This window comes from Gadus macrocephalus, chromosome 15, assembly GCF_031168955.1.
Source record: "Gadus macrocephalus chromosome 15, ASM3116895v1".
Taxonomy (NCBI): Eukaryota; Metazoa; Chordata; class Actinopteri; order Gadiformes; family Gadidae; genus Gadus; species Gadus macrocephalus.
Window position 1 is genome coordinate 8247841 of NC_082396.1, and position 17482 is coordinate 8265322.

Genomic DNA, 17482 nt, shown 5'->3' on the forward strand with positions numbered 1-17482 from the left:
GTAATTTACAGATGTAGTATGCGGTCAAATTCACACATACACAGACACACATCACACACACACACACACACACACACACACACACACACACACACACACACACACACACACACACACACACACACACACACACACACACACACACACACACACATACACACACACACATCACACACACACACACACACACACACACACACACACACACACACACACACACACACACACACACACACACACACAACCCTCCTCTGTCAGTAGTTGTGGTAGAGGACCCCCTAGGCACTATATTTCCCCAGACTTGACCCCCTTAAATCCCCTTCAACCCCACCCGACCCATCACCCCTCAAGGCTGAACCCCGTCTTAACATACCCCCACTCTCTTTCATTTTTAGACGCCCGCCTGCCCCTCCAAATACACCAGTCCATTCTGTTAGCCTGCTTTTAACTTTAGACAGGGGAGAACGATAAGATTAAATAATTGCTTCATCCAAGATGGGAAAAGGTGCCATCATTTACACCACAGTAACTATGGGTAAATGAGTCAAGCCAACCAAAGTGAGTTGGTCTCAAACTCTGACAATTCAACTAGGGCTGCTCGATTATGGGAAAAATCATAATCACGATAATTTTAGTCATTATTGAAATCACGATTATTCAAACGATTCCTTTTGAGTTTGAAAACATGTTGTATTTATTCAGCATCTCTCCCAAAAAAAACTTTGCAACTGCATGGGAACTTTTAAATTTCGCCTTAAAGAAATACACAAAATGGTCAAAACGAAAATGTTCCATTCTAAAAGAATATGCAGATAGGTATCCAGCTGTTCTGCCCTTTCTGTAAATATTAAAAAGCATTAAAAAAAAAAACTTTATCATGTTAATTTTGTGATCGTTTTAAGCTAAAATCGAAATCGTGATCAAAATTCGATTATCGCCCAGCCCTAATTTCTACCTATCAACAATAAAGAGATTTCCAATAATTTAAAACCAACATGTAAAGGCCAAGAATGATACAGAGAGATATATTCTGAATGTATTGTGGTTGTTTTGCATTTAGTAATGCTGAATGAACATGATCTATTCAATAAAACACAACAAACTCAGCTGTGTTTTGGGGAAATAAAATACATCATCAACATCCTCCACAAATGAACCAAGAAATGCCAATGTTATTTTCTTTCTTTTAGCAAGTATTTTCTGTGCAGCAAACAGATGTCAGAAGCGGCTTGTCTGCACAGTGATTCTGATTCCCATTGTTCTCCGAAACCTTGGATTACTTACGAGTCACAGAGCCATCCTGTTTTGCTTTGCTCTGCGGTATACACCCTTATGGGGGATTCGTTCAACCATCATATTTCTCTCCTAAATCACTCCTTAGCTGTCAATCTGACTTTTACTGAACACAGTTTTTTTTTGAAGAATATTACTATGTGTTTATTTTGATTCCTAAGGATTAGGATAATGTGTCCCAAGGGAACAGGACTTCCTTGTCAGTCAAAGAAATAGACGTAATGGAAAAAAAAAAACCAACCATTCCTGGATGAATGCTTGGCAGATCCTTCAGACAGAACACAAGGTTACTGTTTTCAAAGAGCTACCTCCTTCACCCCCAACCACAACCCCACCACCACCACTACGCCCCTAAACCCCCGCTCAGACACTTCGCTCCAATACACTTTGACCTACTTCTGTCCAGCGTCTAGTCTGGGCAAGGGGCCCGCACCCCCACCACCACCACCACCACCCCCACCACCACCACCACCACCACCACCACCACCACCACCACCCATAAGCAGAAGAGAAGCCAACCAAGCAGCATTTTATTAAGAGAAATATGTCTGCTTTATGATTCGTCCAGCTTGGCCTTTGACCTTCACATGAAGGTTGAGAAGGAATGAGTGATCAAATATGGCTGACAGTTATACTGGGGCTCACCATGAGATGCAGTGATTTACAATTCAATACAATACATAAACACACATGATATCATGCATGGGTTGTGACCCTTCAGACACACACACACACACACACACACACACACACACACACACACACACACACACACACACACACACACACACACACACACACACACACACACACACACACACACACACACACACACCTTTGACAAGCACACACACACCTAAATATAAATCCCTCGACAATCCCACCTCTTCTCCCAGAATCCTCCCATTCAGCAGAGGGCTACAATCCACCGTAACCAATTCTGCTTTGAGTGTTAGCGAGCCGACACAGAGAAACCGACAGACACTGAGAGCAGACAACAACGTCTGCGCACGGCCTCCACTCTAACCAGGCACTGTGAATTCGTTACAGGAAAAAAAATACTTTCCAAAGATGGCTGACCTCTGCTTCACACGGGAAGAAAGACTGCTTTCCAAAGAAGATGATCTCGGCCTCACACAGGAAGAGAGAAAGCAGACACGCTTTGACAAGCGTGCACACACACTGAAAAGTGTGCGTCACACAAACACACACACACACACACGGTTAAATCCTACATGTATGCACACAAACTCACACACACACACACACACACACACACACACACACACACACACACACACACACACACACACACACACACACACACACACACACACACACACACACACCAGTGTCATCCGCACTTCAAAACTTGTTAATATGCTTGATGTTTTTCTCCTCAGCAGGGGGGGGGGGGGGGGGGGTAACCAAGTTCATTGCTGGGAAAGAATCCCAGAAATCCAAAATCCCCCAAGGAATTTTGGTGGGAACATCAGGGCCCAACATGTGTTTGACATGTGAATGATTTTGTCGATTATTTATGTGTGCAGATAACTAGAGAGAGAGAAAGAAAGACTGAAAGAAAGAGTGAAAGAAAGAGTGAAAGAAAGAGTGAAAGAAAGAAAGAAAGAAAGAAAGAAAGAAAGAAAGAAAGAAAGAAAGAAAGAAAGAAAGAAAGAAAGAAATACGGAGAGAAAGAAAGAAAGAAAGAAATACGGAGAGAAAGGCTACAGAAAAAGTTAATGGGGTGTTGGGGTAACAACAACATCTGTCCACCATTTCAAAAACAAAAAGCTCGGTCCTCCATTGTCTTGGTTTTCATTCCTACTTCCCCGTCAACAGAGATCCCACGGCCGGAGGCACGCACAGGGAGTCCAACCCTGGGACGTCGTCACCTCACCGTCCAGGCTGCCCAAACACAGCTCTATCTCATGGTCAAAGCTTGACCATCACACCCCCCCCACCACCATCCCCACCCCCATCCTCGTGGTTTAATGAGACAGGGCCCCCAGTACCAAGCCGTGGCAGTCAGCTGACGAACCAGACAAGAGGGGGTGGGGGGGCCCGGAGGCTGCACTCTGCTAGGGGTCATCTGGCAGCAATATCCTACACAAGGTCTAGGGCCTGGCTCGGACGGCACCGGGTTCACACACACACACACACACACACACACACACACACACACACACACACACACACACACACACACACACACACACACACACACACACACACACACACACACACACATGAACCAGCCAAGATGGTGTGGACAAATCTAATTCATAAATCAGTCCATGTCCAAACTGTTTCATTGTTTTGAAACAAACTCATTCTGTGTTACATGCCCAGAGCAAGCTAATATTCGTGGGAAATTATACTTTTCATTGAGCTTCTAACTGTCAAAATGTGTATTTGACGGGCAGCTCTACAAGCAGCTAACCTTTCATGATAAAACAAAAATCCCCCCCAAAAAATATAGTTCTCACTGGATTAATGTGGAACTTTCCCATCGATGGCACAAATCAAACTTATTTTCGACGGCTCCATCGTTCTGAAGACAGTGTTTTCTGTTACCATAGAAATGCAACAATAAATGTTTTCATGTCTGCTTTCATTCCAACCAGCTGGCCAGAGGCGACACTAAACTCCCTGAGCTTCGGAATGGCGTTCACTCTTTCCATTAATATTGAGTTAAAAAGTTGTTGAAACAAATTGGATTTTTTTCAACTACAAATAATAAAGATGTTGTCCGAGTATTTGACTGCTAACTTTGCGTCCCAGGGGGTTTTCAGCCTCTGCGCTGTCAGCCCTGCCCGCTAGAAGCCTCCCCCTGGGAGACCTGCTGGGGTGGAGGGCCGTCGAATACCTTCATAACATCCATCCGCCGGACAGCCAATGAGCCTACTGACTGGGCCTAATGCTGCCCTCATCCATCAACACCGAGATCCTGTGTGTGTGTGTGTGTGTGTGTGTGTGTGTGTGTGTGTGTGTGTGTGTGTGTGTGTGTGTGTGTGTGTGTGTGTGTGTGTGTGTGTGTGTGTCTGAGTTAATGCATGTGAGTGCGAGGGTGCGCGCGCGCGTGCGTGTGTGCGTGTGTGTGTGTGTGTGTATACATGTGCACATGGTATGTGTGTGAGCTACAGTTGCATGTGAATGTGGGTGCGTACTTGCGCGTGCATAGGTGCGTGCGTGAGTGTGTGTGTATGTATGTGTGTGTTGTATGCTGTCTCAGCACTTACTCCCCACTGACCCTCATACGTCAGCAACAGTCAGGTGACACAAGAGGACACTTTCTCTGAGAGAGAGAGAGAGAGAGAGAGAGAGAGAGAGAGAGAGAGAGAGAGAGAGAGAGAGAGAGAGAGAGAGAGAGAGAGAGAGAGAGAGAGAGAGAGAGAGAGAGAGAGAGAGAGAGAGAGAGAGAGAGAGAGAGAGAGAGAGAGAGAGAGAGAGAGAGAGGGCCTCACAGCTTCCACCCCGAAAAGATGGATGGGTGCATTAAAAAGGGCCGAACCGTTAAATCGTACACGCACAGACACACACACACATGCACACACATACTACCCTGTTTTACCATACTGCAGTCAGAATAACTTTATGGCTTACACTATTTCATTTCAGCAAAGAAATGGGTGAAAACTGCATGTTGTTACAGTATCATAAAAGCATGGAACTAAGGAATATATTATAGATTAAAGAGATGGAAAATACATACGTCTGTATAATCGTTTGTCATATCAAAATCCAATAACATTTTTGTTATACCGTAAGCAATAATAAGGATTTTGTTGTGATTTGTGTGTCATCCATTTTTTTCCCTGTGTTTTACAATGAGAATCTGAGAAAAAAAAGTATCTGTGGTAGAAACACCCATCCTCATGATTGACATGCTGATGATGCGGGGAAAGGAAATGGTCATCACTTACACTTTAAGGAGTAGTATGGTAGTACCAGACCCGTAATGGCATCCATGCCGGTTCCCTGCCCGCTAATGTCCATTATACACTTGAATCACTTTACAACACATTGATTCTGACTCCCGTTACGAGCCTGCAGTGAAAAGCTTTTATGTCCCAATCTGGGCCTTCCCTCACTGCTATCCGCTTTCAACAATGATCCAATTCAGCCGCGGTCCATTTACAGTGAGAAACACTCCAGTTCACCTCGACTGCCTCTGTTGTTCTGGCCCCTTGACGGGGTTGTTTTTCCCAACGCAGTTCTGAGTTAACCAACCCCACCCCAAAGATAGGTTTCTGGATGGACAAAACTAAGGGACTCACAATATCACACTATCTTCCTTGACATCCCTGACTGCTAAAAATAGATTGCAGGTACTTGAAGGCTTAAAGGAGAGTAGGCCTGCCAGTTCACCTAGGATGTAAAGACTGTGGTTGGAGCGAGGTAGGCCCTGTGGTCCAGGGAGAGCTAATGAGAGGCTAAGGGCTAAGCTAACAGTGACGCGGTGGTGCTCTGTCATTTCAGAGAGGTTGTGTGCACTCTAGTCACACCTTGGAGTGCAGGGAGCAGAACATTTGATCCTGAGGTGGTTTAACTTTAACAGACCGCGTACGTGAAACCATGCTGAAAAGGTTAAAATCCCTATGGGTAAATAAATGGGAATTACATACGAGTATCCATCAGAGAAATTATAGCAGGCCTTCCAATTTTTTTTTTTTTTGCATAAATACATTTTACACTTAAAACTGTTAAGCTATAAAACCACAAATTATATATCATGCACCGTCATTCATTTTTCCCATGGGTAATTGATTACTTTGGCAACACACAAGGGGCTGAGATGTACATCAGAAGGTCTATTCATCACATGCTAGCTGTAGCCCAGCTCACAGTCTAACAAACATCGATTTGTTTCCAGACAGGGAACCAAGACAGCAAAAACTATGGGTGAACCCAGTTCACTTTTTACTTTTATATATATAGCCTCACTGGGCGGCAAGTCTTACATTTGACTTTGACGAATGCTGGGAAAATGTAGTTAGTAAACAACAGACTCCTTCTGTGCAGTAAAATTTGTGTTCATCATTGTAAGTACTAACCAGAATGTTTGACCTCTCGCACTGAAGCATTATACCCTGTTTTGATATCAATATCGTGTTGAAAGAACAGGAAAATAACATTTTGATGAGCACACACTATCTATACTGAAGGGACCACAACAGCTGGCCACAAAATTCCTCAAAGAATAAATCAATTTCAAGTCTGCAGTTGGGAATAACAAAAGTTTGAGGAAAATATTGCTAGCTTTCTCTTGTGTATTTATGCCCCTTTTTTAATAAATAATTCCTTTGCCACAAATATGCTTTTTAATACAATGTAGTATTTTGCCAAATGCATATGCATATGGGAAATCAATGCTCCGTATGTTATGTCCTGTCCAATGAAAAAAAGGGGCGGGAGGCACCTTGAGGGAAGCAGTTGTAGGGGATAGTAGGGCTGGGCCACCATCTACCACTGCAGGGGCTACACCCCTTGGCTGAATGTCTAACTGCAGTAATTGTGACGATAATGGTGAAAATTATGGCCCACACCCCAGACCTAATTGTTAGTTCAAGAAAGGGTAGCCAAAGTGCAGAGTTGACCTGCGTTAGAGTGATGTAAGTGTTTCATGACACATCGTTTTCTGTCTTTTTGTACAAATGAAACATAATCGAGACGGTAGTTAACCCTCTTGTCTACTCTATCTCTGTTAAAAGACTGACCTCAGAGCAGTTCCATGACCAAAATTGTGATGTGATGTTTTTCTAAATTTAGCCTTGCCCTGAAAATAATCCTTGTGAAAAAAAACTCTGATGCATAATTAAACTTGGATCCTCTCAGAGAACATCCAAACAAGTGAATCCCAAAACCCAGCTCCAGTGACTTAATGCCAGCCTCAATTCAGCAGTGGGTTTAGAGAGCACATAATACGTTCAACAGGAGATGAATCCCGTTGGAGAGATATGGGGACGTAGGAATATAAATAGGCCAGGATTTCAAATCGCATCTACTGTGCATGATCCATTTACTGTAGCACATCTGCCAGTCAGCCGCTACTAATCAAAAGGATGCTGTCTGACTGATAATCACCAGGCCTCATAATGTTTGGCATCCCAGCATAGCTGGGATGCCAAACATTACCAACTTTATCGTATTTTAAGTGTGTTTTTCTTACTTAGGAATCATCTCAGCTGATTTTTGCATCCTAACATCACTATTCGATATGTTTTTAGTTGTGTTGTCACTTAGTTGACCACTAATGGGTCTCCTCTCATGACACAGCAGTATGCAACTTGGTCAACATGCTTATATAATTTAGGGATATAATTAACCCAGTCAATCCTTCCATTTCCAAAATAAATACTGTGAAAGACTACAGCAAGAACTCTTTACAGCACTCTTTTTATTCCAACAAAGGGAAATAAATTGGTCTGTATTCAGCTCAGCTCGATTGCGAATAGACAATATCCGGGCGACGCTGGTTTGAGGGCATCGTAAAGGTTTAATACTTAAACTATTTCTCATTAGAGGTCGTCGATAGCAGACGGGAGATGGGCAGTGGGGCTGCATCAGTGCTGCCAGCGAGGAGAGAGAGAGAGAGGGAGAGGGAGAGGGAGAGGGAGGGAGAGGGAGAGGGAGAGGGAGAGAGAGAGAGAGAGAGAGAGAGAGAGAGAGAGAGAGAGAGAGAGAGAGAGAGAGAGGGAGAGAGAGAGAGACAGAGAGAGACAGAGACAGAGAGAGACAGAGGATTGCTGGCCAGTTGGTCTGTGATGGAGGCCACATCTCTGGAGCGCACTAAGGTGGAACTGTAACCTGCAGGGGTCTGTCTTCCGTTAAATCTATTCACTCTCTCTCTCTCTCTCTGGCTGGATGGATACCAACACTTTTTCCTCGATCCCTTAAGCGCCGGGCACCAGCAGTACAACGATAAAGGAGCAATGTAGAATCGGGCCCGAATGGGACAAATTAGCAGCTTCAGGGTAATTAAAGGGCCATCTTGATGGTTAATGAGCCGACCCATCCCAACCTTCATACTTTCTAGACAATCACTGATGTTATATGTGGCAATAGGGCGTAGGATATGTAAATGTTTGATGAGTTACGTTGTTGTAGAATCGCTATAACACCTCCCGTTGTAGCGCTCTCCTTCCTCAAAAGGAGACTTTAAATGAAGACGAATAGAGTCGCTCCAGACCAGGGAGACTTAATTTAACACTGTGTGTGTGTGTGTGTGTGTGTGTGTGTGTGTGTGTGTGTGTGTGTGTGTGTGTGTGTGTGTGTGTGTGTGTGTGTGTGTGTGTGTGTGTGTGTGTGTGTGTGTGTGTCTGGGTTTGGCTTGTCTGTTTGTTCACTAGTTTGACAGCAAGCACCTCCGGGGGGAATCTTACATCCCACCAAGGCTACACATACCGGCACACACACAATTCCTATATTTACCGTATACAAATGCAAGCTTGTGCATTTGATTATTTGACCAAGAAAGATTGCAATGTTGTTGTCGTTATCTTGAAACATAACGCATGACTTTGAGTTAATAAGGGCAGGAACATGGCACCATGGAAATATATCCACTCAACTCCTTTCAGTGCATCAATTGGATTAAATGTCCATTAATGCCTTTCATATTCGCACGTACCCACACACACACACACACTATACATAACCTCCTAATGAACACTATAACTATTACTGTGATCACATTTGCTTCACACACACACACACACACACACACACACACACACACACACACACACACACACACACACACACACACACACACACACACACACACACACGCACACACACACACACACACAATACTTAACTCAGCAACTCACTGATGCGATGATGCAACCACTTGGTCATCGTGTAAATGCCATAAGCATTGGGCTGGATGCTACCTCAGACCCAGCAGTCCTAGTATGTTAAAACAGATTCTCTGGGTGGCGGCAGCCCCGAGTCTGGGCTGGAAACCACAAACTGCAAGGGGCGGAGTACTGCCCTGTTTCCTGTTTTGTTGCGGAGACGATCTTCTATAGAAAACTCATTAGCCAGAGAGAATGAAGCCTTCCGATGGGAAATGTATTTCTACATCGGCCAGCTCACACTGTGTTCATGTGAAACTTTTATCGACACTTTTTGTACAGATTACTGCTGCTGGCCATTTGTATTCCCAAACAACACACTCCAAGATACCCGCCTCCAGCAATGTGATCGGTTTAAACAATGATGAAGCAAAAGACAGTGAGACGTCCCGTTCACCCAGATTTGAGGTGGTTTGCCAACCAACTTTTGACATAAATCTAAAGGCTGAACCTAAACTCAAGGTGTGGATAGGGAAGTGCCTCAGGTCACACAACACTTGTAAGACGGACTGTGGCTTTGAGGGACCCGACCCATGCCAACGTGGCCAGGTGCATGTAATATACATGTGACTCTAGGGATGTTTCCTCATCCTGCCACCTTCTCTCCAGTTCGCTGGCACAATGCTTGCCAGTGGGGAGTCTATCTTAAGCAAACACACACACACACACACACACACACACACACAAACAAACACACACACAATTTAATCAGCTGAAAGGATATAAATGCAGAAGATTGGTCAGAGCTCTTTCCAAGCACATACATAGTTGCCGGCGACTGAAAGGAAACCGTGTTGACGTTTACTATTGTGTGCGAAGGAAATAGGCAGTGTGACTGCATGTGTTCTATTAAAAGCGCATTGACCATGATATTTGATGTGTGTACTCGCTTGGCTGAATCCCCCCCCCCCCACCTTCCTCATCTCTCTACCCCTTCAGTTCCAGCCATCCCAACAAAAGCTCCCCTAACCCCCATCACCCGAGACATGCGGGGCTCCTTCGCTGTGGTTGGAAGCAGCATTCCTCACCTTTTTGTTCCCCTGTAGTATTTATAATGGCAATACTTTGGCACCGACCCTGGCAGAATCACAAAGCGCTGGCGAACCTCCCAGCACCAAAGTGAAGCTACGAATGTTCACAAAGTCTTCATACCACTACAAACAATGACATCACACAAGGAATGAGGGAGGAATGAACAAGCAAGAGAGACTGTGCAATATTTAAGTTTCCACATTAATATAATTATATAATAATTATAATATATTACTATAATTATTAAGAATTGATTGCTCCCATCAGTGGAAACAGTTTTCTTTTTAGAACCCTTGCAGCCAATCCAAAAGCAGCCTCAGGATTTATGAGGTCTCGTTCTCGGTCTAATATCTATAGGGGAGAGTATAATAACAGCAGAGACCAGACAGAGCAGCTTGGATCAAACAGCCTCCCTGTCTCTCTCTGGACCCATCCTAACAGCTTCCAGTCATTCTCAGACCCACCGCACCTGCTCCAGCTGTCCTGTCCTGGATGCTGCATCACAGCAGCCGGCTGACAGACAGCCTGTCAATCAGATGAACCTTGACGAGCAGAATGTGCCCACTTAACCTTGATGATTTTTCTGTGCATGCAGCAGTTCTGTACAATGTTCTATATATATTCTTATTTCATTTATACTATTCTATTATTTATCATGAACAATTTGAAGAACATATATACATGATGCATATCATGTATGTCTCTGTGTGTGTGTGTGTGTGTGTGTGTGTGTGTGTGTGTGTGTGTGTGTGTGTGTGTGTGTGTGTGTGTGTGTGTGTGTGTGTGTGTGTGTGTGTGTGTGTGTGTGTGTGTGTGTGCGCACACACGTGAGAGTGTCTTGTGTGCATGTGTGTGTCGCTCCCTCCAACAGTTTATCTTTACCATCTAGGATTATATACGGCCCAATCAGATCGACAGTCTCCAGTCTGAACAAATCCATATATTACAGTAGGCCTTCATCCCATAAAACAAAGACGGCACGTGACGTTACTGTGGCAAGAGCTCCTTTTCCCTTTTCAAAACGTACACACACACACACACACACACACACACACACACACACACACACACACACACACACACACACACACACACACACACACACACACACACACACACACACACAAAACGGGCTGGAAGACACACTAGCGCTCCGAACGTCCTGCCAAACGTGGAAGATGAGTATGCATTTTGGCGTTAGTCTCCGTTGATGACACACACACACACACACACACACACACACACACACACACACACACACACACACACACACACACACACACACACACACACAGAGTGACATGCTTCTATAGTTGAGGTTGAGAAAGAATACATTCCCCTTACATTCTCAAAAGGACACATCAACCACTATATAAAACAGAGGGCTACTATACGTTTTTACAAGATGGGGAAAAGCATCATTTGGAGCTTTTATAAAACGGAAATATCATCACAATAAGGCAGGTCAAATACGTGGAAGCACTTTGCGTATTTTCCATAGACCTACACCTACTCTACCAACATACATAGTAACTCAAGAAGTAGGCTATTAAACTCGAAGATTATGCCCCGTTATGTTGTGCCCTATAACATCGCGCAATAAGACTTACCTTTAAAACGCCGTTCTTTTCAGACAAACACGCAACACTTTTCCTCCGACGAGTGTAAACGGCTGCAGTTAATCCAGTCGCTTCGCTTTTATAACTTTTTTTTTTAGTCAACCAATAAAATAAAATCTCACCACGTTTGCGACGCGTGCCACCTCAAAGTTTGGAGCTGGTAGCTTCATGTCTAAACACCCTCTAAAATAAAACTTTAAAACCCCCAAGCTGGCATCTCCTCAATCACTACAACAAGATGACTTATGTCTCGTCTCAGACCCGGTCTGCGTGCGCCACCACGAGCAGCTTGTATGTGTGGATGTGAAGCGGCTCATGCTCTCTGCGCTCTCTCGTCGGGGTGGGGGGCGTGGGTGGGGAGGGCTCGAGTGCTGATCCAGAACGACAAGGTTTAGGACCCGAGCAAGGCAGGGCTAAGAGGAGTGTGGGAAGGGGGGGGGGGGGGGGGGGGGGGCTCTGAAAGGGGTACTTTAACGGCCGCCAGCCCCTAGTCCCTATGATTGCCTCAATCGCTTTATAAATTAATACGAGCTCGAATTAACATACAGTTTAGACGGGTTAAGACTTGAGGCGAGGAACGTGTGACAGGCAAATGGGACCCCAGTGCAACAGAGCTTGGTAGGGTCTTAAGCGGTTAAGTATCAGGCATATTTTCTGATTTAGGGTGACAAACTGACAAAACTGTTATTTTAGCTTTAAATCACCACGATCATCTTTCATAAAATGTGTTTATAATAAATAACCCTATTATTTAAATGTAGGCAACTGGCTGCTGCATTATTTCAATATTATTGTTATGGTTTATGTTCAAGATATATTATTAGCAGACAAACCTTCAATACAATGCTTCAAATTATTACTACTATGAGAAGCAGTATTTGTTTTTTACCAACAGCTAAATCATGTGAGACAATCAAATCCCGGAAACGTCAACCGACCGAGCCCTACTGCCATTGATCTTCAAACATGACCAGCAGCCCGACCACTCACAACGTTAGGAAACACAATCTGGTTGTGTTTCTCCCCAGCTCACAATAGACACCACCTGCCCGCGACGGCTTACTCATCCACGAAAGTGGAGCTGGAGGAATATTTGAATGACCTAATTTGTTAGAGGAGGGTACAGATTGATTACCACCAAAGAGAGAGGTCGAAAAGCCTGCCAGTCAAACTGAACATCTGCCTAGAGGTGATTTGGTGTGTGTTGCATGCAATGTCATCCTTTCGTATTGTTTGGAGGCAACACAAAGGTTTTCAGAAGTTCAATGCCTAGTTTAAACGCGTTCTACAGTTGAACTGGTTTGATTGGTTGAAACATTTATGCATTGTAAATATCTTTCTGTAAACTTCAGAGAACTTGTGCTATGCTAGCCGCCATTCTTCTTCTGCCTCTGAAGCCACATGGTGCTACAGAAGAATTCTACCCTGTCATCGATGACATCTGGCTGAAGTCTTGACATCCACATCGTTCAAGAATGACTTAAACCCTCACACCTCGTCCTCTCTCTCTCTTCACCCCGTTTTCCTCATCTCTCCCTAGACTTGCTCTCTCTTTCAAAACAATTCGACATCTCAGTCTCTCGCTCTCTCTCTCTCTCTCTCAATTCCCCATCTCAGTCTCTCGCTCTCTCTCTCAATTCTCCATCTCAGTCTCTCGCTCTCTCTCTCAAAACAATTCCCCATCTCAGTCTCTCGCTCTCTCTCCCCCGCTCTGCATCTTCCCTTTGATCTCTCTATTTCTGAACTCTCATTAAAACACCATCCCTCTCCTCCCGCCATTTCTAACTAAGCTCTTTGTATGCCATCTTGCCTTGCTAAGTTTGAAGCCAGGATCTTCTCCTTCTGTGTAACCTCAATTATCATGGTTATCAAGTCTCTCTCTCTCTCTCTCTCTCTCTCTCTCTCTCTCTCTCTCTCTCTCTCTCTCTCTCTCTCTCTCTCTCTCTCTCTCTCTCTCTCTCTCTCACTCTCCCACTGTCTCCATCTGTCTTACTTTAGTTTTCTCCCTGTCAATCTCTCTCTCTCGCTCTCTCTATCTCTCTCTCTCTCTCTCTCTCTCTCTCTCTCTCTCTCTCTCTCTCTCTCTCTCTCTCTCTCTCTCTCTCTCTCTCTCTCTCTCTCTCTCGGTCTATGACTCTCTTTCTCTGGTTAATTTCAGTGCTAAGCTTCATCAGCCTGTAATGCTAATAGGACCCTATAGCTAGCTGCAATGCATTGTGGGACTTAGCTGCAGCATCTATCTCCTCCCCTCGGAATTGAAGTTCCAAAGGATAACAGTCCTGCAACCAGCAGGGCCAGAGACGAGTACCCATGTTTTGGAAGACCTGAAAAGTATTCTCATTCTCCTTCCCCCTTCGTCTCAGACTATTTAGGCCCAATCCCATTTCTACCCCTTACCCCTTCCCCTTACCCTTCTCCCTTGTTTTGAAGGGGTAAGGGAGAGGGGTAAGGGGAAGGGGTAAGGGGTAAGGGGTAGAAATGCGATTGGGCATTAGGCCCAATCCCATTTCTACCCCTTACCCCTTCCCCTTCCCCCTTCCCCTTACCCCTTCAAAACAAGGTGGAGGGGTAAGGGGAAGGGGTAAGGGGTAGAAATGGGATTGGGCCTTAAACTCTTTACAGTGGATGCTCCGTGCTCTTTCCGTTGTTCATCTTTGCAGTGGGGCACAAAATTTGGCTTCTAAATGTCAACTACATTAACAGTGTCTGCATTTTATGTATTAACTCAAATATTCATTGCTGGTTCCAATTGTTTTTTGGCCTCAGGTGGAAGTCGCTGTGGATGAAAACATCAGTGAATTGTAAATGTAGGCGTGTGTGCAATTCGCCAATTCTTTGTGGTTTGCACAATGCCTTACTAGTATTGACATCATCAGGAAGAATCAATGAAAACGGCCCTCTGTTAGGTAGAGTTTGCTCATACTAACCCATAGATATGGGGCTTACAACCACGGAAAATGTTTATCCACTCAAGTGATAACGGTCAAAACGAGTGGTGTGTGTCACAACAGTTAGATCGGGAATAATAGCTTGGGTGTTCGAATGTGCGTTTTCGCACATCATGGGGCTTTCACTGAGCTGTGACAGACAGCTAGAGCTATGTGAACTGCTAAGCACGTCATAATATATAAAGCGTATGTACCTGTGTCAAAAGGACCCTCTCATTTCACTGTGAAAACAATCCTATTTATCTTGGAATACACTTGAGTCCAATCACACATTCTGAAACACAACCCAACAATGTTATTATACTTACTATAGGGGAGGACGGGCAGAAAGGCCATGTGGAGAATCCAACTTTATGGTGCTGATCCACCAGTTAGCCATGTTAACCAAACCGTCTGTCGTCCAACACACACATACAATGTGTTTCTCTTGGCCTGCTTTTACTATGACAGCACAGCATGTACACATAACAACCTCAGCCAGAAACCCATGTGCATGTATGCATACCCCCGGTCACTCTGATACCGTGAGAACGGCGAGGGGAAAGGGGCCCCGACTAGGGGGGTTCCCCTCAAAGCCCTTATCCAACGACGCTCTTAGACGTCATGATGACGTACATTTGAGCCAGCTTGGCGAGGAATACCGCGGCCCGACATATATCTGAGCAGGCGCGGACGCAGGGGCCTCATTGTTCTCCGACCCCTTTGATAGTATAGTTTGTCTGCGGAGGCTAAACCCTGGATCATATGACCTCAGATGCTCCTTCCCCCCCCCCAGGGGGTCGAAGTGTGGTCGACTCCACGGCTGGATGAGGGCGAGACCGACCGAACTCTGACCATCGTCAGCATCATCGGTGGGAATCAAAAGGCTGAGCTCAGCTCCAATTTTGGCTGTGAGACGTGCGAAAAAAACCATTGCATGAACTATTTAAAAAACTCATTCATGTTTTATTCCAGAGTGTGTTTTAATGACTTGTCTTAATGTCTTTTCATAATTTATGCATATGTATATATATAAATATATATTGTGACTAATTTACCAATCAGCTTCACAGTAGCACTCAATAAACAATGAGACACAAGGTGCATCCAGAGGGAAATAACCATCCAAAGCAACGAGGCTCTCCTGAACAACAGCTTTATTCTTGGTTCGGCTGTTGACAGTCCATCAGGCGATCTAACAGCATTGTTGTGTTCCCAATTACAGAGCTCATAGTAGACCTATGGGCTTGCCTTTACTCTGGGGTGGGGGGGAAGCCGATTGTCATTTGCATATTCTGTGCAAGTTAAATCAAAAGCGAGGCAGCAAAGCGTTATGAGTCGCGTTCTCTCAGATCGCCATTACTGATGTGAGGCCGCCAGCTCATACAATATTGAACTCTTTGTCCGCAAAATAGATTCTGATTCGTCGGGGTGGCAGCAGAGAACTGGGGCAAGAAGTGATTCAAGCTGCATCCCATAATGCCGTCTGTTCTCTGATTAACGGTCTACTGGTGCCGTAGCTCTGCTTGATACACTATATAAAAGATGACAGTTAATCAGGGTTGTCATTTGGGGAGGCTCCCATAGTACTCCAATTGACTTAAATACACTTTAAATCTTTTACTGGCAACGTATTTATCCCCAAGCAAGCAATGACATTTTCTTTGAAAAATTAAAATTTTGCTTTTTTCTTTGTCGCAGTTATCATTATGATGATTAATATTGTTAGTATTAGTATTAGTAAAAGTATAATTATTGATATTAGTGGTAGTAGTAGTAGTAGTAGTAGTACTACAAGTATTAGTATTGATAGTAGTAGTTGTAGCATTTGATTACTAACTATGTCATATTACACATTATGTTCTTGAGCTTACTGTTACGTATCATCATACTGAGCGGCTACAGTACGGTTTAATCCACTACCTAGATGTTGGAATCTCTTTTCAGTACAGCAGCAAGCTCATTTTTCGTCCGCCGGAGCTGTGAAATGAGATGCCAAGAGCAATCCTCCCTGGATTATATCAACAGAAACTTCAAAGGAGAATTATTTTAATCCCGCTTTATTGATATAAAGGGAAGGAAAAAACCTTGTGAGGTCACATGATTGCGGTTGAGAAAGTAACTGCCGTTTTTCTTAACACTGCCTGTGGTCTCTTGGAATGTTTAAACATAAAAACAAGCTCTACGTTTGAGTCAGCTTTACTTTGAAGCCATCCATGATGTTGTAGCTCTTGAAGCCTAAATTTAAACATTTATCACACTTTTAAATCCCGGTTAAATCCCAGGTGCGTGCAAGTCACTGTACTGTACCTCTACAGTTGGATGCTGGAGGCCACAGAAAGGAATGTACTCTCTCTCTGTCTCACTCTCTCTAGTCCACCGCTCTTCATTAAAGTTTTGTTAATAAAGCACTATCATTGAATTCAAAGCACAGTGAGCATACATTATGGAGTACAGGGAATGTGTGTTCATCTATACTCATGTACTGGGAATGGTGTTTGTGAAGCGGGTTGGGTATTCAGCCAACCGATCTAATTTAGCACACAAGAGACTCCATTCAGATCAAGGGGCTTGACCTTTCGCCGCTGGAGGGTTCATAAATGTCACTTGTGTCGCTGTGACTCACCCAAAAGCCAGAAGTGGACTAATACAGACACAATCCACACACACACACACACACACACACACACACACACACACACACACACACACACACACACACACACACACACACACACACACACACACA

At 44.3% G+C, this 17482-nt stretch overlaps 1 protein-coding gene across 2 annotated transcripts in view; it reads right to left on the reverse strand.

Annotated features, from left to right (window-relative positions):
• LOC132472828 (leucine zipper putative tumor suppressor 2 homolog) overlaps nt 1-15194 on the reverse strand; it is a 51889-nt gene extending 36695 nt beyond the window's left edge. The window contains exon 1 of one of the 2 annotated variants that reach the window (XM_060072621.1): nt 15063-15194. The gene's annotated coding sequence lies outside the window, so the exon portion shown is untranslated. Of the gene's footprint in view, nt 1-11797; nt 12120-15062 lie in introns of those variants that run through there. The other variant, XM_060072619.1, reaches the window with a different exon arrangement.
• Between the last annotated feature and the right edge of the window lie 2288 nt (nt 15195-17482).